This window comes from Mustela nigripes, chromosome 6 (genome assembly GCF_022355385.1).
Source record: "Mustela nigripes isolate SB6536 chromosome 6, MUSNIG.SB6536, whole genome shotgun sequence".
Taxonomy (NCBI): Eukaryota; Metazoa; Chordata; class Mammalia; order Carnivora; family Mustelidae; genus Mustela; species Mustela nigripes.
This window is the reverse complement of record NC_081562.1, coordinates 13786714-13812344: the sequence shown is the minus strand read 5'-3', so window position 1 is coordinate 13812344 and position 25631 is coordinate 13786714. Positions and strand designations below refer to the sequence as shown.

General features: G+C 45.5%; 1 protein-coding gene across 2 annotated transcripts in view; it reads right to left on the bottom strand.

The window, feature by feature from the left end:
- The window catches only part of SYN3 (synapsin III), a 453479-nt gene extending 429579 nt beyond the window's left edge, over window positions 1-23900 (bottom strand). The window contains exon 1 of one of the 2 annotated variants that reach the window (XM_059402159.1): window positions 23762-23900. The gene's annotated coding sequence lies outside the window, so the exon portion shown is untranslated. Of the gene's footprint in view, window positions 1-18189; window positions 18265-23761 lie in introns of those variants that run through there. The other variant, XM_059402161.1, reaches the window with a different exon arrangement.
- Window positions 23901-25631: the final 1731 nt, after the last annotated feature.

Sequence of the window (25631 nt, the reverse complement as noted above, 5' to 3'; positions counted from 1 at the left end):
CACCTCTCTCGGGTGCAAGAGTGACAGCCTGCACCCCTTCTTCTACTTCCAGTCCCTTGCCTACATGGAAGCCAGCTGACCTCTTGGGCACTTAGACTAGACTAGACGTGATCATGTCACTTTCTGCAGAAAATTTTTCTGTGGCTGCAACAGCTTCCAAGATAAGGTCATTTACATTCATGCTGCAAACTACAACCCTCTCACCTCCAGCTTGGATCAGATCACTCCTGCCCTCACTCCACCCTCCTTTCATTTCTCCTGCTCAGTCTTATCTGTTAACTGACTCTTCAGGGTTGCATTCCCTGATCCCCTCGTCCACATATGCTAACCACGGGCTCCCTAAACATGGCAGGTCCATTCTCAAGGACAGCTCTTCTACACGGAATGACCTCTAGGTACAGCCTTCTCCACACACTATGGTTAAGTGTCCCCTTCCTTCAGCACTCACCTCCTGCACCACTCATTTGGGATGGCCTTCCTGACCACACCTAGCGCGCCCCAGGCCGGGTAAAGGGGGTATTCCAATGTTCTTGGAAACCACGCTTGGGTTTCTTTCCATTAGAGGCTGATTGCTCTGTTGGTTTACAAGTCTCAAACTCCATTTTGCACCCATAATACCTGGGGTTCCCAACAATACAAATTCCCAGGCTTCACCCTCAGAAGGTTTTATTTTTTTTTTTAAGATTTTTTTTATTTATTTGACAGACAGAGATCACAGTAGACAGAGAGGCAGGCAGAGAGAGGGGGAAGCAGGCTCCCCGCTGAGCAGAGATTCCTGATGCAGGGCTTGAACCCTGGGATCATGACCTGAGCTGAAGGCAGAGGTTTTAACCCACTCAGCCATCCAGGCGCCACAGAAGCTTTTATTTTGCAGGCTAGGAAAGTAGCCCAGAATATGCATTTAACAAGCTCTCCAAGTGGTCCAAATGATTTACTGCAGTTGGTATATGTGCTACATTCTGAGAATTAGTTCTCTGGACAAGAATCACCAAAATGGGAAATACATCCCCTAGGGCTTCTCAAAATGATGCACTGGTACAGGGAAAAAATTGTTTGAACTTTTATTTCCAAATTTTCAATCTAAATTCTTTTTGGTGTATGTTTTATGGTTACAGTATACCAGTAAAATATTCATGATTTAAACTTAGATGAACATACCTACATTGGGGTGGGCAATTTTATAGTTTGAATTAGTAGCTACAATTCTGCATTCCTCCCAGAATCTACACAATTTGTCAAGTGACTTTGAAGTTCTTTCCACTAGAAGCTGAGTGACTCCCTTGCCCACTAACTTTGGATTTGGCCATGTGACTAGTTTTAGCTGATATGACAGTACACCAGTTCTGAGCCACAGATCTAAGGACACCATGTATTTCCACTTGCCCTCTGGTACCTCTGCCAGTGCCATGAGAACATGTCCCATGGACCTGAGAAGGAACAGAGACACTTGGAGAAGACTTAGATTCAAGTAGGACCTTACAGCCACCCAGACAAGTCCAGGCAAGATCAGTCAGCGACCAGTCAACTGGCAGATGCATGAGCAAAACAAATGCTTATCATCTACACTATCAGGTTTGTGATTGTTATACTACTGGCTCCTAATACAGCAATGACTAGCTGAGATTTCAGGATCACTGAAGGCATGGTCTGTATTTCAGCTCTGTATCTGTAGCACTTTGAATAACCTTAGTAAATAATAGCATTAATTAATTGATTAATTCTTTCTCTATTTCCTGAGAAAACTCTAATCAATATTCTCTGCGGCCCTGTTTGAAAGCATTTAGGATTAACTCACTTTTCCAAAACTAACTATGGAGGCTAGGGTTTCTCAGGTCCCCAGATGATCTTTTCTGCCGTCACATGCAGAGCTTGTCCAAGGGTACCCCAGGCTCCTGTTTAATCCTGAGGTCAACATACCACTGCCTATTACCTCCAACATCAAATCTCTGAGTAGCCCAAGAGCTGACCTTGCTAAGTTGTTTTCTTTTCTGTGGTCAGTTGGGCTCTCCAGTTTACCAGCCACCAGTAATCCAACAAGACTGCAGTATCCACTCTCTGCATTGACTCCATGACTGGGGTCCTAGAGCCTTTTTTCAGGGATTGACCCACTGGAGTGGTATTCCCCCAAGGGAATCCACTTCCCAACTCTCAGGAGAACATCTGCATCTCCTAGAGCTATGGCTCTCATACCCATCTTCCTGGCTGGAAACCCAAGTGCTGGCCACTTGCAGGTTCAGAGCTGTGAATGCTCTGCTTCCTCAATCCCTGCCAGTGAAAACCCAGAAAGCCCCATGTCCTGGTTTTGTTGAGAAAACCTTGCTATTGTATACAATGGGAAAGCTTAGTATCCAAGGCAACATCCAGGTCTCTGGACACATCACTATGGGTCTGTGTTCGCCAATGCCCTTGCCCTTGGAGTGGCACCTACATGAAGGTTCTCTTGCCAACACCTTGCTCTGCAGCAACAGGCCAGGAAACAGAATACTTGGATTATCTCTATATGAAGTCAGGAAGTTTTGAGGTTTGGGTATGCCACTGAGGTGCAGAGTATGGCGGGAGCAGGGGAATGCAGTGGGGGACCTCTGATGATTCCCTCAGTAGAGCTCCTGGTGCCTCATCTCCATGTGGGCCTGCTCAGAAAATGCAAGTTAGGCAGCATCAGCTCCATCTTTTTTGTCTTTGTTCTCTTTACAAAGAGCATTTCCAAAGAGGCTACTTCTTAGAAACTGGGCTTTCTTTCCTTTCATCTTCCCTCTATCTCTTCTTCCTTCCTTCCTTCTTTTTTTCCTTCCTAATTCTTTACCTTCTATTTCTCCATTAAATCAGAGCTGCTTTTTCAGGAACTAATTTTGAATTTAAAAGGGACTTGGAGTTGATACTATTTCTTAGTCCATACAGAACTCCCTTCTATAGAGTTTACAATGTAAAACTAACTGCTATCATTTATTGAGAATCTATGAAATCCCAAACACTGTGCTATCATGAGCAGGATACACACCTATGTGTATGCATGCACACACACACACACACACACACACACACACACACATTTTATATGTGTATCTCCATCCTGCTCAGGAAGAGCCATCACCACCACTTACACAGGAAGAAACTGAGGACCGAGACAATAAGTAATTTACATGGTCAACTTGTAAATCATCATTACAGCACCAGATACAAATTAACTCACGCCATCCTTCCTCCAGTCTTACAAGGCAGATGCGCTATTATCACCTACATGTTATAGTTGTGGACACTGAGGCCCAAAGTCACCCTGCTAAGTGGCAGTGCTTCAGTTCAAACCCAGGCAACCTGGCTCCAGTGGGCATGAACCTAATCACTAGGCAGCACTGCCCCTCCATGGTATTTGGGTTCAAATGCAGGGCTTTCTGGGTCTAGGGCCTAATGATTTTCTCTTACATCACGGTACCCTGGGCCTCTGGGAGCCCTGAATCTGGCTTGTTGGGTGCCATAAACATGGCTGAGCTCTACAGAGCTGCTCAGAGTTCCCAGTCATCTACACCCTGGCCCCCACACAATGTTTTCACATCTCTGTTCCCTCTTCCCTTTGCTCTCCTATGTTCCGTAGCTGGTTACTTCTGACATAGATCATTCCCCTCTCCCTTAGGGAGGCTTCCCTGACTACTCTCACTGACCAACTGAGATTAACAGAGCTGCTCTGTGTCCCTGCAAAGCCCTGTGCTCACTTGTCTCTGTGGTTTTGGGGGAGGGACTAAGAGTGGCTGTGGCCTCACTGAGTTAGAGACAGTAGCAGGCACAGCTGAGAAGCCAGAGTCAAGGAGAGATGCAAGCATTTCCTAGGTCCAGGAACCAGACATGGTGTTTCCTTCTGCCAGATCAGAAAACACAAAGAGCCAAGTAAGTAACCTTCTTCCTAGAGACACATGAGACCTCTGAGAGGCTCACTTCGGCAAAGGACAAGGACTTAAATGAAGGGAAACACCAGCTTTACCTGGAACATCTGAATGATGTTATTGATAGGTGAGAGAGAAAGAGACAGAGAGAGACACAGAGAAACATAAACACACACAGACACATACAGAGACAGAGAGAGATACAGAGATACACATACAGGGAAACAGAGACACAAAGTGAGGCAGGGAGAGATAGACAAAGAAGCACACAGGGAGAGACGGGGGACAGAGAAAGAAATAGAAAGAGACATACAGAGGGAGAAATAGGGAGACCCAGAGACAGGGAGAGATAGAGACAGAAAAAGAGAGACAGGAAACACTGAGACAGAAGAGAACATAGAGAGGGGCAGAGAGAGATATAGACAGAGAAAGTGAGAGAAAGACAGAAGCAGAGAAAGAGAGAGATGGGGAGAGAACACACCCCTGCAGAGACCAGGCTGAGTGCTGCACATCCAATCCTATCACCTTCAGGTGTCCGCAGCCTCCTGCCCAAGCTTGGGAGGGCAGATGGCCAGCCTGGCGGTGCTTCTGGCAGGCAGGTGCTGCCCTAATGAGTAATTTAGCAAGTTTACTCTGGAGAAAAGCAAAAGCACACTAATAGGCATCTTAAATTTATCACGTCCCAAACAGAACTCTGTTTCCTGCCATCTCCCCCACTCCAAACTGTACTCTTTTCATCTTCCCATCTCAGTAAAACTACACTTGGTTGTTTAAGATAGAAATGTGGGGAGATCCCATGATTCTTCCCTCTCCAGCCATCCCCCACACATCATAATCAACCCTCCTCCTTAACACAGCCTCTGGGTGCATCTACTTTGTCCAACTCCACAGCCACCACCCGGGTCCAAGCCACTGTCATCTTCACCTGGACCAGCGAGGAAGCTCCCATCTGCCGTCCCTGTTCCCTGCACCTGCTCCCCCGCCATGATTCTCACCCTTCAGAGGATGGCACTCAAGCTTCTTTCACAGCCTGCAGGGCAGCGTGGGGAGGGGCACATACATCATCTGGATTCCCTTCCCTTCATTCATTTTCTACACCCAAACTAAACTAGCCCTTCTATTTCTCAAACAAGCTGACCTCACTCTCCAACGTCCCTGCCCCACTGCCTTCAGGCCTTAGCACTTGCTCTTCCCTCTGCCCAGAATGTTCTTTCCTCTGTCTTCCTCTTGCTGCCTCCTTGTCATTCAGGTCCCACCTCTAATGTCATTCCTCAGCATCCATTCCTGACCACTCCATTTAAATGTTGACCCTAGTGTACTTCACCAACTATAGTAGGCTCCCCTTATACATGGTTGGGGCGGGTATGTTCCCAGATACCCCACGGATGCCTGAAACTGTGGATGGTACCAAACCCGCTCTGTGCTGTTGTCCTCCTATGAGAAAGCTTAATTTCTATTTTGGGCACTGTAAGAGATTAGCAACAATAGCTCATAATAAAATAGAACAATTTATTGCCACATACTGTAATGACAGTTATATTAATGTGATCTCTCCCTCAGAATATCTCGTTGTGCTGTACTCACCCTTCTTGTAATGATGTGAGATAGTAAAATGCCTACGTGATGACATGAAGTGAGGTGGAAGACATGGGGATGGGGATGGGGATGCAGTGTATAGGCTACTGTGACCTTCTGACACTACCTCAGGAGACCATCTGCTTCAAGATGGAGGTGGACCACTGGTAGCTGAACCTACAGGAAGTGAAACCATGGATAAGGGAGCCCACTGTGCATCTTCTTCTATTATCCTGCAGCATTTTCCTTATATTAAGAATGGGTTCACTTCCTGCCAGATTCCCCCATGACCCTGCTTTCTCCATCCTCATCCAGGCACCAAGCACAGCACTTGGACATGGGACTGGCACAATGGGCCCTTGGGAAGCATCTGGTGAAGAACTCTGGGATTCGGCGGGGGGGGGGGGGGGGGGGGGGGGGGCGGCACGGGCGAAGGGGAGGGTGGGGGGGGGGGGGGGGGGGGGGGGGCACAGGCTGAGCCCTGACAGAGACAGTTACCTGGTGGGGCTGGACTGGGAGGGGGCCCCTGTGGAACACACAGAACTGCAGGGTGACAGTTCTGCTCCCACGACTTTGTTGCCTGATAGAGAGACAATGCACACAAGGAAGTACCTTGTCCAGGGTCACTCAGTGAAATAGAGGCCAGGCCAGGCCCAGAACAGAACCAGAACTAGCTGAGTTTTCAGCTAGTGTTTTTTTCTGACTACAAAATTACCACAATTAAAATATAAGATTCTCTGGATGTCAATGCACAGTTGCTAGTCATTTGCTTCACTCTCCCCAGACATGGAGCACTTTTCTCTTCAAGAGCAGAAAGTAGTAGCCACCATGTGGCCCACTGCTTACTAGCACTAAACTCAAGACAACTGTCATCTCATTAATCCTCACAGAACCCTGTGAAGCAAATGCTACCATTAACTCTACTTCACAGGTGAGAAACTGAGGCTGAAGAGGGTAAAGCGACCTGCAGAGCATCATGTACCAGGTATGAGGCAAAATTCAATCTTGCCTCTACATCAGTCTAGTCCATCTCCAGAGGCAGACCTTCAACCACTGTGCCACCCTGGCTTGCTGGCCCACCCTTCCCCTAACTCTCCTGGTGCTAAACATCAGTGGGGTACTCCCTGTAACCTGACACCTATTGGGCAGCCTGTGACAGGCTGCAGTGCCCTTCACCTCAGAGCGCCTAAATCCAGGCACTGGTTCAGAAGGCTCAGGGAACAGCTTAAATACGCAGGCTCTGCTGCAATTACGGGGAAACAGCTCCCTCTCGTAGGCTAGGAAAGCTGGCAGCCTCACCACTTGTGCAAAGGGGCAGGTGTGGGCAAGGCTAGCATACATATTTCCAATAAAGGAAGGGGTTGGCAACCACCACCACTGGCCCACTGTGTGGCCCGAACAATAGTGATGATGATGATGACAGTAATGCTAATATCAGTAATAATAGCACCTGATATTTATACACTGTTTTCTATGTGCTAGGTAGTGTTTTAAGCCCTGTTCCTATATTAAACCAATTAGTCCCAACCGTAATCCCTTGTTATTATCCACTTACATACAGAGGAAACTAAGGCCCAGAAAGCTAGAGTAACTTGCACAGTTGTCACCACGATTCTATGCAGGATAAGGATTCAACTCAGGTGGTTTGGACTCCATTCTATCCCTAGGCATCCCCAAGGCAAGTCACTCCTCTACCCATGGACTTCTTTGCTTATCTATAAAATGAGGGGTTCAGCCCTGAGGAACTCGGTGGCATATCTTTGATTCTTACTTTCAGGACAAGAACCAGACATAGAAAAGTGATTTTCTCTCTCTCACTTCCTTTATCCTGATGCCTAATAATATTTGTCAGACTATATTAATAAAAACATCGCCTGCATTCTTGCTATATGCCAGGCACTCCGTTAAGCATGTCACCTGCACTCCTTCCTGTACTCCTAGCAATCCTAGGAAGAAGGTTCTAGTACTCTGAGAGCTGAAGGTTCAGTAACTTGCCCAAGGTAACACATGGAGGACGTGGCTAACTCTAACCAGTTTTGTCTGACTGGAGTCTAGGCCACTGACTGCAGGCTTTGCCTGTTTATTTCCACTCCTCCCTCTTCCTGCAGCAGCTGAGCTCCTGAGTACAGGGAAGGTGTTATCAGTGCCCTGGGCTAGCACTGCACAGAGAACAGGCTTGATGGATTGATGATGAATTAACAGAGTGAGTAGATGAAAAGAAGGAAAGAAAGGGGAAGAAAAAGAATGATCTAAGAAGAAAATGAAAATGGAAGGAAGAAGAAGAAAAAGAATGGGGGTGGTGGTGAATGAATAAAATAATGAAACAAAATAAAGAAAAACATGTAAGAAAACGAAGACTCAGACAATGAAAAAAGGAAAAAGGAACAGATTAGAGGAATCCCAACCAATGCTGTGCCCTCACTCACTGCCCTGCTCAGCAGTGGCTTACTGTCCCCCAAAAGCAGCCTTGGGAAGTGGCTAGCCTAGCCAAGCGGCAGTAATGCCCCCTCAGGCAGGAACCATGATACCAATGGTTGATGACATGAGAGAGGCAGAAGGAAGCGCCCACGGGAAGCAGAGCTTTCATATCCTAGATTTCCACCCAAAGATCCCCAGCAGCTGCTGCTGACTCCTTCCGGAGAGCAGCCCTCTCCTCTGTCATTCGCAGGCAAGGAAGGGCTTTTTCACAGCCGGATGGGAATGGCGGCTTTGGCAGCTGCCTCCTCTAGCCCACGCAGAAAACATCCATTTCTGTTGTACTCACCGGTAAAACTGCTAAAGAAAAGCCAGACTTGCCTTCACACCCACCAATTTTCACCTCCATTATTTCTTTAAAGCATGAAAAGCTTCTCTCACATCCTTTCCCAGGGGGTTGGGACTTGCCTAGGGACAGAATCCTCCCCAAGATGCAGAACATGGCATGACACTGGGTCTCATGGCTCTCCTGTCTTTTTTACTGAAGAAGCTGTTCTGGGATTTTGCCTCTCTGCCCCCAAGGGCCCATGACTCAGTTTTGCAGAGCCTGCAACAGCAGAGCAGAGAGCCCTAGTCAGGAAATCCTGTTTCAAAACCCCCTGGTGCTCCTGCCAGGGCTCTTTTCCTTGGTGATGCCCCACCAGAATCACCCCCAACATTATGAATATGTACCAGATAATGAGCATTTTCAATATGCCAGGTTCAGCATCAAGCAAGAAGTATCACTTTCCATCCTCACAGCCATCCTGGGAGATGAATGTCACCAATTCCATTCTAGGGTTAAGGAAGTCCATGTTCTTTTTTTTTTTTTTTAAGATTTTATTTATTTATTTGACAGAGAGAAATCACAAGTAGTTGGAGAGGCAGGCAGAGAGAGAGAGAGGGAAGCAGGCTCCCTGCCAAGCAGAGAGCCCGATGCGGGACTCGATCCCAGGACCCTGAGATCATGACCTGAGCCGAAGGCAGCGGTTTAACCCACTGAGCCACCCAGGCGCCCAAGGAAGTCCATGTTCAAGGAGGTGAAATAATATGTCTAAGGTCACCCAGCCAGTATTCAAATTTAAGTCTGTCTTTCCTCAAAGGTCATGTTCAAAGTTGCTATACCATGATGTCTCCAGATAGGTATTTTAGTTTCTTTTTTTTTTTTTTTAAAGATTTTATTTATTTATTTGACAGAGATCACAAGTAGGCAGAGAGGCAGACAGAGAAAGAGAGAAGGAAGCAGGCTCCCCGCTGAGCAGAGAGCCCGATGCGGGACTCGATCCCAGGACCATGAGATCATGACCTGAGCCGAAGGCAGCGGCTTAACCCACTGAGCCACCCAGGCGCCCCGGTATTTTAGTTTCTACATTTATGGATATTATTCCCTTTCCCCCTTTAGATCTTTATTCAAATGTTACCTTTTAAAAAATTGTAGCCCCTCCTCTAACACCAATTCCCCTTCTTTTATCTGTAATATCCGCTACCATGTAACATATTATATATATTAACCTTTGTAGTGTCTGCTTTCTGTGCTCTCTCCAACTTGAACGTGACCCCCATGAAGACAGGAATTTTGTTGGGTTTTTTTTTCACTGTCACATCATAACCCCCAGAAAGGGTTGGCACATAGGAGGCATTCAAAAGATATTTGTGAATCGAAGAAACTTGGTAAATCCATCTCTTGCATTGCCAATGGTTTCTTAGATATCTCTATATTATAAACTTTTTGAGAACAGGGATCATATCAAATTCACCTTCAGACAGCCCCATAACAGAGAAAAGGGGGTTATTCTGGGTATGGGGTTCAATAAAAGGGAAGCTTTGATACTGTCTTCATCTCTCAACTTCTAGCTCATACATGCATAATCTCTTGTGTGGACCACTGCAGAATCATCCTTCCTGGTCTCCCTGCGTAGAATTAGGTCTCTTTCAAATGCATTTCCATAGCACAAACTTCGGAGACATTTTTTAAAAATAAAAATCTGACCACATCACTTAAATATGGCAGCTGCTCCTTGATGTCAGTCCAAGCCCTTCCATGCAGCACTGAGACCCTTTCTAATCTATGCCAGTTTTATTTCCAGCTTCATCTGGCAACATAGTATTCACTAACACTTACCTGCTTACCTGCCATGTGGTCTTGTGCCTTTGCAAATGCTGTTCCTGCCTCTTGGAATGGCATCCGATTTTACTCTTCTTTAAGCTCCTCCTCACCCCACTGGATTAGTGAACTCCATTCATCTTTCAATACTCAGCTCTAGGCTCAGGAAGCCTTCCTAAAACTCCTGCTCTCTCTCTCTGGCAAGGAAACTTCAAAATTCTCTCAGATCACACTGTACTCCTTCTGCACTGTCGGGACATCTCTTGCATAGCAAATTCAACCACCCAACTGCTATGGACTGTTTGTGTCACCCGCAAATTCCTATGTTAAACCCCTAATCCTCAGCATGATGGTGTTTGGAGATGAGGCTTTTGGGAGATAATCAGGTCATGAAGAGACACACAGAGAGCTTATGCCCTCTTTCCCTGCTCTCCACAATGTTAGTAAAAAGATGGCCATCTGTGAACCAGGAAGAAGGCCCTCACCAGAACCCCTGATTATGAACTTTGCAGCCTCTGGAACATGAGAAATAAATGTCTATTGTTTAACCACCCAGTCTACAGAAATTTGTTACAGCAGCACAGTTGAGAACCTTAAAATAAGGCAGGAAAGGCCTCTAGATCCATGAGTCTACAACACCTCTCTCCGAACGTAACAAAAAAAGGAAAAGTCCCGTTAGTCAGAGCCTATTGATTCTTCCTTAGAAAACAATGCACGTATATTTGGTCATTTGCCTTCCCTGACTTCATCTAAACAGACGTGGTAAATTAGAATTCTACTAGACGAAAATATACCAGCTACTTGAAAACAATTTTAGAAGAACTCTAAAACATAATAACCTAGGGCCATTTAGTATACAGGCAAACAGTTCCACATATAACAACAACTTATAGGAGCATCATGATACTACAACACCTTATGTTGCTATTTTGAACCTCACAATTGATTTAGCATATTGTTACTAACTAGACAAAATTTAAAAAGAATAAAAATAGTAATGTTTAACCCAAAAGCTAAAATCAAAAAAAGAAAAATCTTTTAACATTAAAGTGTATTACTGAGATAGTCCCTACAGGGAATAATAACCCTGTGAATGCTGCACAACAGGGCCTGGGCTGCAGTAACTACAGTGCCAGTGTTACTGCAGCCACTCTGGCTTCTTGATCCCTCTCATCCTCTACAGATGCCCCTAGAGGGCATATGTGGCATAACAGTTAAAAGCATGGGCTCCGAAGTCAAAATTCCCTGGCTTAATATGCCAGCTCTTCTACTTTGTAGCACTGTGCCCTTGAGCCAGTCATTCATCTTTCAGTGCCTCGGTTGCTCATCATAAAACAGAAATAACTGTTCCATTTCATCCATAGGCTTGTTGGGAGAATTTAATGGTTTAATCCATATAAAGTGCTTTGAACTATGCTTGGCATATAGTGATTAGTAGTTGTGCCACAGGAAGCTATGGCTCAGCATCCTTGGGAAGTAGGCAAGTTCATGTGTGAAAAGGAGATGCAGAGTCTGTAAGCTTCAAGAAAGGCCCAAAGTGGTCCGGGGGACAGGGCATCCTTCTGCAAACCCCCTGCCGGCTCATTCTCTCCTCAAAGATACTTGGTCACATGAGACTTTGAAAGCACAACAGCCACCCTGAACAACCAGCATTGGACTGTCTGGTACATTTCACAACGTGGGCCCCTTGTTAGTACCTGGGGAGCCTCTGGGTGGTGGCAACCACTTTAGACTCATTGAGCACAGGAAGTCCCATGACCCATCACTAACTCCCAGACAGGTGCTCTCTGGTCAACAGTCATCATCATCACCCCACCTACACTGTTCTAGGATCCAGCCAGTCTCTATAGTTCTTCCAAGTTTTCCTTTTGCTCTTCCCTCACAAAAGCTATGCCATGCCTGGCTGCCCTTTCCACAGGTTTTTTCAAGTCACAATTTCCACCAAACACTCAAAGTTGACATCACCTCTTCTCTGAAGTGCCCACAGTTCTCCCAAGAGTTTCTCGTAATAGTCAGTCAATCACCTGCACAGAATGATTTGTGGAGTTGATAACCATAGGTCTCTTACTTTTGGGGCAGGAGCCTAGCCAGCTGCATTTTTAATAACCTTTTCCCCTGATTCTTACAGACATTGAAGTTTGAGAGTGGCGGTCCAGAAAGCTGGCCTCACAGATCTTACACTTAGTAAATTTTCCATCATCTGTGCTCCCCTAGTTCATTTCACATAACCTCTGTGAGCACAGAGGTTGTATGTATTCCAGGTGAACTGTTTATAATACGTACCTGAATTATATTTAAATTCTCAGTCCCTCCAGCACTATAGTCATCCTTGATGTCTCTTTTCTCTCACATTCCACATTCTACCCATTGTCAAGTTCAGATGGCTCTACTTTCAAAAGATTCCTTGATTTTGACCACTTTTCACCTCTTCCACCCAAATGACTTTAGTCCAAACTGCCATCATCTCTCACCATGAATTACTGCAATGGTCTTCTGCTGATTCTTCTGCTTCCACCCCTCCCCCACTACAGAATTCAGAATGATTCCTTAAAAACAAGTTAAATATTTATAGATCACATATTTAAGAAAACACTGATATCTAGAAGATATAAAGAGTACTCAAAACTTAGCAGTAAGAAACACAAAAGCAATTTAAAAAGTGGGGAAGAGATTTGAACAGACACCTCACTAAAGAGAATATAAGGATGGCAAATAAGCAGGTGAAAAGATATTCAATCACTGGCTACTAGGTAAATGTAAATTAAAACCATGGAAAGTACAATTAAACTATTAGAATGGCTAAAATAAAAAAATACTGACAATGACAAGTACTGGCAAGAATGCATAGTAAGTAGAATTTTTACATATCGGTGATAGGAATGCAAAATGGTAAAACCAGGCTGGAAATTGTTTGGCAGTTTCTTATAAAGTTAAGTGTAAATTTATTGTTATATCCCAGCAATCCAACAGTTGGGTATTTACCCTAGAGACCCAAAATGCGTGTTCATAAAAAAAATCTGAGCACAAATGTTTATAGCAGCTCTATATGTAACTGCCAAAACCTAAAACAACCCAATTGTCCTTCAAGGGTAAATGAATGGATAAACTGTGGTACATCCACACAATGGAATTCGAGCCAGCAATAAAAATGAACAAACTATTGATATCTGCAATAACACGGATGAATCTCAAAGGCATTGTGCTCAGGGAAAGAAGCCAGCCTCAGAAGGTTACATACTGTGATTCCACTGATGTCACCTCAGAAAGACAAAATGGCCGTGATGGAAAGTAGAGTTCTTGTGCCAAATGTTAGAGATGAGGAGTTTGTGACTACAAAGGGACATTAGGAGGAAGCTTTCTGGGTGATGAAACTGTCCTCATTGTGATGTTGGTACTTCCATGAATCTACACATGTGGCTACACATGTGGTAAAAGTCATAGAACTAAACACCAAAACAATATCAAATTTACCATATGGCAATTTAAAAAACAAAACCAATTAAAAGAATAAGTCAAACCATGTAACATCCTTACTTGAAACCACTAACTAAGAATAGAGTCCAAATCTCTCTCTATAGCCCATGAGTCCCCATCAGACCTGGTTCTGGGTACTCCTCTAGTTATACCTTCTCAAACTCTCCCCCTGCTGAAATAGCAACTCCTCAAAGACCTTTAATGGACTTTTCTATAAGGCCTCTTCCTATGCCCTTACATTGTTTTATTTTTTCCTCAAGGGCCTTGTCACTGACTGACATACCATAATGTAACTATTTTGTGGTTATTTTCCATTCCTCATCAGAATATAAGATCTACAAAGGTAGCGATCTTGTCTGCATTGTTCATTGATCTATTCCCAGCACCTAGGATGCTGCCTATCACAGTATAAGAACTCGATAAATATTTGTTAAATGGATGAATACATAAGCCCAAGGAATGAAAATTCAGTGAAGAAATCCACAATGCTTTGAATCTGGAGCCATACTTTGGCTTCTGTAGCACCCCTCAAATTACATGCCCACTTGGCCCCTGAGTAAGTATCCCAGCCCAGAATATTTAAATCAGCCCCTGGGGTTTTAAAAATGTAGGGGCACCTGGGTGGCTCAGTGGTTTAAAGCCTCTGCCTTTGGCTCAGGTCATGATCCCAGGGTCTTGGGATCTAGCCCTGCATTGGGCTCTCTGCTCAGCAGGGAGCCTGCTCCTTCCTCTCTCTGCCTGCTTCTCTGCCTGCTTGTTACCTCCGTCTGTCAAATAAATAAATAAAATCTTTAAATAAAATAAAATAAAATAAAAATGTATTAGGTGCAACATATCCCTTCTGAGTGCAGCTTTCTGATGCTTGGTTAGGTGACTGCCATGAAGATGAGCTAGGAGGGGACAAGGCTGCAAGCAAACGCATTCTTAGAATAATGTCACATAGGGTTTCCTGAAAGTTTGTACAAAGTTATATAGAAATGCTACTCATGTGGGCAAAGAAGTTTGAGATGAGAGTGAAGGGGGAAAAAAAACCCAACACCTCTCTGTAACATCTTTGGTGGAGAATAAATAAAGCAGCCATTTATAGAACACCTACTCTATATATGTTCAGATACTCTCTAAAGGTTCTCATTTAAGTCCCCATCCACTCTTCAAGGTGGGGTTGACTGATCACATTTTCACAAACATGGATTGGTTAAGTAACATGGGCAATGACACATAATGATAGGTAATGGCTAGTGTTTTGAATTTAGGTCTGTGAAGCTTCCAACCTCATTCTTTTTCCACTTTGGATTTTAGAAACAGTATTCAAAGGCAAGAGGGTGAACACTGTGGAGAGAAGCCAAACAAGACTGGCTTCAGATAGGAAATGGCAGCCTGGACACAGGTGGCCAGGTTCTTCTCTAAAACTTTTCAGAGACCTGCATAGACAAGTATGCTAAACCAAGATGCTTATTTCCCTTCAGTAAAATTATACTGAGCATCTATTCTGTAACAGTTCCTGGGTTTGAGGTTTCCATTACATTATCTCATTTAATTTTCACTATCATTAAAAACAAACTGTTAAACACATTTAATGGTATTAAAGACTGGTTAACCACAGAGAACAGCATTATACTTATAAGCCAGCAGGACAGTTGAGAATTCTCCACCGCCTACCCCATGGAGGTGAGAAATTTAGAGTTACTTTAAACACAGAACAGTAGGAAGACCCAAACAACTACAGATAGGCTTTATGTTGCTACTTCTCTTAGTCTAAATCAGTGTTTTACACACTAGTTAGCATATGAATTACCATTTAGGGTTGCATACATAAAACTACATTAATGCAATTTTTTGGCAATTAAAATACTGTCAACAGTTATTTTGGCTATGAATGATTTCCACCCCATACTCTATGGCTTTGGACCCTAAAGACTAAGATGCAGCTCTGTTCTAGTCTAGGCCTCTTTTCATTTACTCCTGCTTACAAATAATCAAGAAATCTTAAGTCTACAAGGGGCATTAAAAGCTACCAAGTGCTACTCTTAGCTGGGGGCAGTAATCCCTGAGGGTCCACCCTCTTCTGATGACAAGGGTGTGGAAGATAGGACAGACCCATTGAATAGCTCCTACCATCAGTACACTTTTCTTCTCTAAGTCCTTCCTATCTACTTCCCTTCAACTTTCTCCCATTGCTGCTAGTTTTGCTCTTCAGCCCAGCAGAATAATTATAACCCCTCTTTCCTATGATAATCATTAGGATGTTTGAAGCCTGTGTTAAGAGGATTCTTTCTTAACCTTACAGTGATGAAGGAAGGAGTCAAGTATCTGCATATACTGTAATAACAATAACAATAATTACTGTAATAATTACAATTTTTAATAAAAAATTGGATGGTTTTTATTTCTGGGTGTACATCTCAGCAGTCCAAGATACTGACACCTACCTCTCCATTAGGCAGCTCCATTGATTAATTAAATTCCACATTTTGGGAAACATGCAGCTTAGTTGGAAAGACAAAGAAGAGAGACCACATATCATACAGCAAGTATTCTTATAATGGTATAAATTAGGTGCCAGCTACACACACAGTAATAGGGGCAGGGTCCCACCCACTCTTGCTCATCCTGCAAGAGAGATCGCTGACCTGTGAGTCAGACTCTCATGAAATACAGTTTGCATCATGAGGCTCCTGAAAGAAACTGACCAGGTCTCATACTTAGCTTGTTTACCACCCTCCTTTCATGGTTCAGGCACCTGCCACAATGCCAAGTGCAGGTTAAGTGTTCAGTGATTCTTACTTCAACCCACTGGCACTTCAAATAGGACTGGCAAGAATAGACAAAGTTAAGAATAGCTAAATTCAAATGATCCCAAATTTCTCAGATGAAGGTATTTTTTTTAAACTTATTAATAACAATATACCTTCAAACACCTAAGTCAAGGAGTCTTGGTCTCTATCCCGGCTATCTACCGACTCACTGAGTAACAGGGAACAAGTCACCTAATTTCTCTGGACCTCCATTTTCTCAGCTATAAATCGAGGGACCTGGTCCAAAAGATTGTAAGGTCCTTTTCAGACCCAGGGTCCCCTAATTTTCTGCTGTCCCAGATATTAAACTGGATAGTCCACATTCAGCCATTAATCTGGCTGAAATAGTCCATCTTAAAATCAGTTCTTGATCTGAAGTAGAAAGGAGAAGATGCATGGAAGCAAAGGAGGGTAAGGATTCCAGCTCCAGCCCTTCCATTACCCTGACATGCACCACCGTCCCAGTATGGTCACAGGCACAAATACCAGTCTCAGTATTTACTGTAGGATGATCTTGGGTAATTTCGTATCTGTAGAGTGGGGTTAATTCCATGTACTCTAGGGTTACTGAGGGAGTTAAATGAGTTAAAACATAGATACAGTCCCACACTTAGAAGACTCATGCTGCATATTCCTTTATTCAAAGATTCTTTACCTATACAACCCATTTAATCAATAGCCTCAGATTACAAAGGCTTTTTGCAATCCAAAGCACAAACAGCCAGAGCTATGAGGGCTCTAAAAGTCAGCTAGTTCAACTCTCTCCAGCCCCTGTGATTGACATATGCAGAACACAAGGCTCAGAGGGACACAGTGACTTGTCCAAGGGCTCATATGTTCCTCAGCAGCAAAGTCTAACCCAGAACACAGGGCGGCAGAGGCCAACGGTCATATAAGACACAGAGAGAACACTCTGCAGGCTCTACTTTCCCTAAAGAAATTGGAAACTCCCCACACATAATTAAATTCTGAAAAATAAAAATAATAGAACTTTTTTCTTGTGTATTTTTTGGAGAGGAAGTAAACAGAGAAGTAGCATCATAGCTTGTCTGTAAAATGCAAACTTTGTTGAATTACCTATGAAATGAAGGCCAGAGTTTCTTATCATCAGCCTTTTCCAGTTACTCTGCTCCCCTCTCCCCACCCCACCCTATTTCTACTTTTTTCAATTTATACCATGAGGCTGCATGCTTACATTAAGACCTCTTTGGGCAAGGTGAGAAGTTTCAGGCTGGGGCAATAATGCATGGCCCACTAAAAACACAGAAGAAAACTGTCACAGCTAAGCTATCCAATAATGCAAAAATGGTTTTTCTTCCACCTTAGGAGCTCCAGCATGGGACAACTAGGAAAGCCAAATTCATTAAGGCACACTGATAACTCAAGTGTCAGGACCCAAAGGTCCCCTCAAAGGACATGATTAAACCCTGAGACCATTCAGGTGTTTCTGGAGAAACCTCAGCCTGGAGTCTACCGAGGGCTACTCAGCCAAGTGGGAGCACTGAAGACAGAGTCCAGACAATATGAGGAAGAGCCTGGATTTTAGCTGGCTCCTAGGAGACAGCCCTCGCTTGAAACTCCCCTGCTGCCCAAGGTTCCCAGAGCAAAGCATTTATCTGCAGAGATCATTTGACAGAAAGCTATACCAAGAGTATGCTTATCGCTCTGGTCGGCACAATCCCTGGCCGGTGTCTCCCAGAATTCAGAGGGCGCTAATCCAAGCCACACACTGTGAACTTGAGTATACAGACCCAAAGCGGGAAACCATCCTGCCCAAGCCTACACCGCATGCCAGGGCTATGGGATGGACCTATGCTTGACCTTCAGTCTAGAGCTGTTTCCTTTCTCTAGACCTCCAGTCTAGAGCTCCTTTCTGCTAGGCCCACTCCCTCTTCCAAAACCCTGGGCTCACCTCCCGGTTCTGAGGATCCCGCCAGGTTGAACAATGCTCAGTAGCAGGTGACAGTTTAGCAATTCATCCAGTGGGACATTTGTAGGCCAGAGCAGCAGGGGCTGTGCCTGTCCCCAGTGGCAAGGAGAGACTGCCGCGTGGAACTTTGAAAGGGTTCTCTCTTCCCTAAAGGATCCTGATCCTCCTCCTCCTCCTCCCCTTCTCCCTCCTCCTCCTCCTCCTCTGTAGTACTACGGAGACATGTGCTCTGCTTGGGAAGAGGTAAGGAGGAAGATGCTGCTGTTTATTGGAAGGAGAAGGGCAACAATCTGCTGAGCTGGGCTTTATACTCACACCTAACAGAAGAGGAATGGAAAAAAAAAATAGCTCTATCTGCTGCCACAGAATTATTAACCCTTGGGCTCCAGCTTAGCTCCTCACACAGCTGAAGCAGCGAGAGAAACAATACACTTAACCAATGGAGTGCCAGCCAAAGACATTACATCATCGGTCAGCACTGTCATTGGCTAATAATTCCTAGAAGGCAAAATTCTGCTTTTAGGTGCTTAACCCTTTCATGTTCATCATAGCAATGACTCAAGTATTTGGTCAAGCCAAGGTTCCTAGACTTGCTTTTACCAGGATCATGTGAGCTATTTCTAAACATACAGAACACTGTGCTCCATCCTGAACCATCAGAGCCTTCAGAGGAAAGATGGATATCTGTATTTCAAATAGTGCAGAGTGCGAGGACTTAACTAACTAGTCTCTTCAGAAACTCTTCCTCTCCAAAAGATAAAAGAGATATTGTTTTTATGAGCATTTATTATGTACTTAATGCTTCACAGTGTCATTTCATTTATTTCTTACATTAAGCAATGCACACTACTGGCTCCATTTCGTAGGTATAAAAAGTAAGGCTCAGAGAGAATAAGTCACTTGCTCAAGAGATGAAGCCTGGCTTTGAAAATCAGGCTGTTTGCACTCTACCTGGCTACCCCTCTGAAGCTTGAAATCAAACTAGGCCAGTTGTCTGCTTACTACTTCCAGAGTTATAGAAAATATAGGAAACCCTCTCAATAAGTTGGAAAATGCCAGTAACCTATGAAAAACTGGGGAATGAAAAGAATGGTGAATTCCCACAGCAGGTGTTCAGATATCATGAATCCTCCAGAGAATCATCTCTTTCTGCTTCTGCTGCAAATATTAGCTTGCGGTCATTTTCTCTAGGAAGCCTCCTGCTACTCCCAAACTGGGGCAAATGCTTCTGCTCCAGGTTCCTAAGGTGCCCTGTATCAGTGGACAGCAGTTGCTTGTTTACTGGGTAAACTCCACAAAATTAGAGCCATTTCTACTTTCTCCACCAACATATGCCCAGCACAGTGCCTGCCACATGTGAGTATTCAGTCAGGGTGGGGAGAGGAGGAGGGGAGGGAAGGCCCTTGCTAAAGTTCTAAATGGCATCATGCTGAGATGGGAATGGCAAAGCATTGGAAGCCAGGAGATGCTCAAGAACAAAGTGTCTGGCCTTGGGCAAGTTCATGTGGGGGCCAGGGGAGAAGGGTTAGTTTTCTCATCTGAAAATGAAGACAACAGCACCTCCTTCATTGGTAGGTATGAAGATCAAATTAAAGAATGATCCAGGCTGTGATGTGCTCCTTTACACTGTCTCTCCCTAGATTTCATCCATTTTTGTTGGCTGACATCTAAGTGCTGACAACTCCCATATTATTTATATCTCCAGCCCAGACCTCCCCCTAGGCTCCATGTGGATGTCTCACGGGTATCTCTAAGACAGCACGTGAATTCTACAACCTGCTCCTCTCCCAGTCTCCTCCACTCTGTTATTGGTTCTCCCATCCACCCAATTTTTCCTTTTTTCTTTTTTTTGGGGGGAAATTGAGATGAAATTCACATAACACAAAATTAACCATCTTAAAGTGTACAATTCAGTGACATTTAGTACATTCATAATGTTGTGCAACCACCATCTCTTTCTAGTTCCAAAACATTTTCATCAACCCAAAAGGAAACTGTTTACCCTTTAAGCAATTATGCCTCATTTACCCTTTTCCCCCAAGTCTCTGACAAACAGCAATCTGCTTTCTGTCTCTACAGATTTGTCTACTCTAGACATTTTATATAAATGAAATCATACAACATGTGACCTTTTTTGTCTTTCTTTCACTTAGCATCTTTTTTGAGGTTCATTCACATTATAGCATATAGGAGCACTTCATTCCTTTTTATGGCTGAGTAATATTCTACTGTCAGTATATACTACATTTTATTTATCCATTCACCTGTTGATGGGCATCTGGCATCTACCCAATCTTAAACCATAAACCCACAGGTCACCCTTGATTCTTCCTTTTCCTCTATTCCCAACATCTAATGTGTTAACAAGTCCTTGTCCACTTTACAACCAAATATAACTCTATTCTTTCTACCTTTCTCCAACACCACTGCTGTTCCGTACCTAAGACACTAACATCTCTCACCTAACTCTGAGTCTGTGACAAAATCCTATTGCTCTCCCTCCTCCATTTTTCACTTGGTAGCTACATAAACCAGATCATCCATTAACTCTAGCAATATTTACTGAACACTTTTCTTCATGGGGCTTGCCTCCTAGAAGCATAACAGGCAACAAACAAATATATGTTACAACCTTAAGTCATCATCAGGCTTAAAATCCCTCAGTGACCTTTACTGCATTTTGAATAAAATCCAAGCTCAGCATGGCATTTCAAGGATGTGTCTACTTCTCCAAATTCATCTCAGGCTGTTCCCCAGTCACACTGGGCTCCTTTCCTCCACCTCATGATCCTTGAACAAGCTGCTCTCTCTGACTCTTGATCTTGGCATTGCTTGGTACTGCTGGGTCCTTCTCATCCCTCAGATCTCAATATAAATATCACTCCTCAATATGACCTTCCCTAACCATTCTGTTAAGCAAATCTACCCCTTATTCATTTCACTCATTCAAGAAATCTGTATTAATCACTGTGCTGGGATCTTGGGATAAAGCAACAGGCGACCTCCTGAAGCTTCAGTCTAATGAGGAGGACCACCAACAAGGAAATTAGTAAAATGAATGATCAAGGAGAGTAAAAGGGAGGAGACCTGCCTTACACAGAAAGGTCCGAGAAACCTTTTCGAGGAGGTTATACTAAAACTGAAGAATGAGAAAGTAAATTGGGAAAAGGGACTATTTTTTATGTAACAGGATGTTCTATCCTTCAACATTTGCTCCTGAAAAAAATCAAAGCATTTAATGTCTGTCTCTCCCCTGATAGACTCCACTGCATTCCCAGCACCTAGGACAGCACCCTGCCATTTAGGAAGCACTCGCTGCACATTGTTGGAATTAATAACTGATAAATAAATTAATTAATTAACCACCAGTGAAATCACTTCATGGCATGTAACAAATCACACTGTTTTGATTTCTGCTGTTGTTATTGCTATTATTTTATGGCAAAGGATGCATACTCTTGTGTTTTGGAAAAGACCAGGTTGACTATAAAACAAAAGTACCCGACTCCAAATATTACTAGACAACTAGGAGAGAACGCATATAGGTAATAGGCACTCAGTAATGGGAAGTGGTAGTCACTGTGGCTATTATAATTAAAAGTCCTTTCTTCTAAAAATCCTATTTACCCAATTCTAACTTCCCAATTCACTTTCAGACACAGTCAAGAAGTTTAAAGGCAAGAGAAATGAACTCTTTTTAAATGACTGTTCTGCAGTGGATGCAGTGCCAGTCAGTTTCTGTCAAGTTACTACATTTACTTCCCAAGGCCATCCTGTAGAGGTGCCTGCTGTGGCACAGCTCTCAATCCCCCCAATTCCCCGGCCTCTGTTGACCCCCTGAAGTATGAGAGCCAAGCCTTTGAAGCCCCATGTTGACCATAACCAAAGTTATGACCCCCCTGCATCTACTGGCTGGTCAACATGGGGCTTCAAAGGCTTGGCCCCCGTACTTCAGGGGATCAACTGAGGCTTCTTTTGCACTGCATCACAGGTCCACTTCTCCCTCTGCCCAATCTTGTTTTCCTTACCCCTCACCCCCTTGGACAGTGAGACCACTCCCCCAAAGTCCCACAAACCTCTGAATCTCTGAGTCTTTCTCGAGGGAACCTGACCTAATAAAGGTAGTTATGATATTTCCTTTTGAGTCACAAAACTGAAACTCAGAAAGGTTGATTACACCCTCCAGGCACACAGCTAAATGACCTTCTGATCTGACTCCCCAGTGACACCTTGCTTTTAACTACAGCCTCTAACAGTTGAGACACTGCCTCTGTAAGACAGAAAGAGAAGGGGAGAGGTACCCTTCCATTCTCCAGAGTCCATCCCTGATGACAAGGTTGAGCTCAAAGCCTCCAGAAACAATATAAAAATGGCCCGCAAGTTGTAGAATCAAATGTAATGTGGGCTACATCTCCCTGGCCCCAGTCCATGCCTGGAGGCCAGGGAGCAAGGCTCCTGGGCAGCTGGGGCTCCCTTCTGGAACCAGAGTATTCACAGCCAAGTCGGAACAGCAACTACAACTTAACCAGCTCTCTCTGCTGCTCTGGTCTCCATCCATTCTCCACAGAGCTGCCAGAGTGACCTGGTCACAGGTCAGAATTCCTCCACTGCTCTCCATCCCAGGACAAAATTCAGATAGTCTAAGGCTGCATTTTTAAGGCCGGAGCGTGTTTTAGCCTCTTGCCATGCCCACAGCTCTTTTCCTACCAACAGTAAGCCTTAGTCCGATGTGATTATCTGATGGAATACTGGACTTTTTCAGCTTCCTTAGCCTCGCACAAGAAAATCTATCTGGAATTCCCGCTGTCCCACCAGCCCTCCCCCTGCATCCCCTCCCCGCAGCTCTCAGCGGGGCTAACCCTCCAAGTCCTCACTCAGTGGTCACCTCCGCCCCGAAGCCCTCCAGGCTCCTCACTCCTGCTCTCCACCTCAAGTCCCCCGTACTGCAGTGTTCGGTAACTGTTCCTCCTACTGTCCCTCTGGGCCCCAAGAGGCCCTCCAAAGCCCGTCTTCGTACACCAAGGCTCAGTATAGTGCCTGGCACACAGCAGGGAGAGCCGGGTAAAGGCTGAATAAATACACGGGGCGCGGCAACCAGGGCCAGTCTTCGCTCCGAGCTCGGCCGAGAAGCCGATCGGAGATCTCCTCCTGCGCCTCAGGACGGGTGGAAATGGGAAATAGGGTGATACATCTGACCCCCAGCCCCAGGCCAACAGGTCCTGAGGGGTCTGAAGACCTGGGCCGGGCGGAGGTCCGGCCGGGGGCCACCGTCCCGCGCCCCGGGCATTTCCCGCGCGCCGACCCGTCCGTCGCAGGGTCGGGCCCGGGCCGGGCTGCGGCAGCCTGTGGAGACAGCGTGGCGCGGCGGCTCGTCGCCTCCCTCCCGGGCCCTCCGCGCGCCCGCATCCCGCGGGCACAGGGCCGGCGCGCCGGGGACGCGGCCGGGCGCGAGGACGCCACCGGCAGCCCCTTTCTGAGGGGCCGAGGGCGGGAGGGTTAGCTCTCAGTTTCCGAAAACCCCACAAAGTCCACTTCGCGGCGGCGCTCCGCTTACCGTGCGAGCTGCCAGGAAACCAGCGCCCGGGGCGTAGCGGGGCGGTTGCCTCCAACGCGCCGCCCGCCTGAGGAAGCGCTCAGGGTCCGCGAGCTCAGCCTCCGCACCGACCGCGCTGGAGCGTCTCTCCTCTGCCGCCTGGCCTCCCCGCCGTGCCGAGACGCCCCATTGGCTGGGACAGCGAGGCCCCGCCCCCGGAGACTCCGCCCCCTCCGCCTCTCCCCTCCCCTCCCCCCTGCTCGCGCTTCACCTCTCTACGCGGGAAAGTTGCTCCCAGACTCTGATCCCTCCCCAGGCTCAGGCAGCAGAGTGCGGTGATTAAGCTCAATCCCAGGAGCGTCTCGACGCCCCTTGGGGAGTGCGAAGAGGGCAGCGTCCTTGGAAGCCAGCTTTGAAAAGGGCACCTGACTTCTCAGGACCTCAGGGGGCGCCTCAGAGAGACCCCGCCGCACCGTCCGCGCGTGTCTCAGGTAGTGTGATGGGCACTCAGGGCCGGGGAACAAGACGAAGTCTGTCGCCCTCCTGTAGTTTGCATGGGGCCGGGGGGTGGGGGGCAGATTAAATGCAGAGAAACAGACAAAGAAGATAATGTAAGATTGTTATGAAAGGAAAAGGTGATTTAAAATAAGGAACGGGGTCAGGGACGCTCTGAATCGGGTGGTTTCCTGTGGCCACTTGGGGAGGTGATAATTGATGTGAGAGTTGAAAGCGAAAAGGGATTCCACGGCTGGAGGAAGAGCGTGGCCGGCAGGGGGCACCAGATGCACCTTGGTTCTGAGGACAGAACCGGAGACTAGGCTGGCCCAGAGCGCTGAGCAAGGGCAGGGGGCGCTAGGTTGGAAAGGTAGCGGGGGCGGATTTTCCCAGAACCCGATGGGCCACCCTGAAGGCCTTCCTTTTATTATAAGGACAAAAATAAGCCACTGAATTGGAGGGAGGGGGTGCCTACGACGTGTTTAAAACAGCTTGCTGGTGTGTGGGGAACAGATTTTGGAAGAGAAAGAATGACAAATCAGGGAGATCATTTAGGAGGTGTCTTAGTCTGCTCACTCTCTACCGTAGACTGGTTGGCTTAAACAACAGAAATTTATTTCCTTATAGTTGTAGAGGTAAAGATCAAGGTGCGGGTGGGGTCTGTTTCTAATGAGAGCTCTCTTCCTGGCTTGTGCATGAATGGCTGCCTTCTCCCTGTATCCTTGCATGGCAGGGAGAAAGCAAGCAAGTTCTCTCATGTCTCTTATAAGGACACTAACCCCGTGATGAGCTCCCACCCTCATGACGTCATCCAAATCTAGTTACCCTCCAAAGGCCAAATCTAGTTACATCTCCAAATACCATCCCATTGTGAATTACAGCTTCAACATATGATTGGGGGGGGGGGGGGATCATAGTTCAGTGTATAACAGGAGGATACTGTAGAAGCCCAGGCAAGAGATGACGGTGACTTGGACCAAGGTGGGGACAGCAGAGATGGGGAGGGTAGACCAATTGAAATACATTTATAGAGTATTATGGAAAAGCTTGATGATGAATTGGATTTAAGGAATGAGGAAAACATATGAACAAACAGTGACTCTCAGGTGTTCAGCTTGAGCCATCCATGGGATGATGGTGCTATTACCAACATGAGGAAGCCTGGGAAGGAACAGATTGGAGGCAGAAGGAAATAAAAGCTCCATCATGAACATTCTAGAGACCCATAAGGCAACTTACAATAACCGTAGTGCCAGATTCTCTTCAAATTGTTTTGCATATATTAACCAATTGTATATATAATTCTCATAACTGTATGGTGGAAAAGTAATCTCATCGTCACCATATCACAGATGAGAAAATGAAGGCACCGAAAGGTTTAATCAACTTGTTCAAA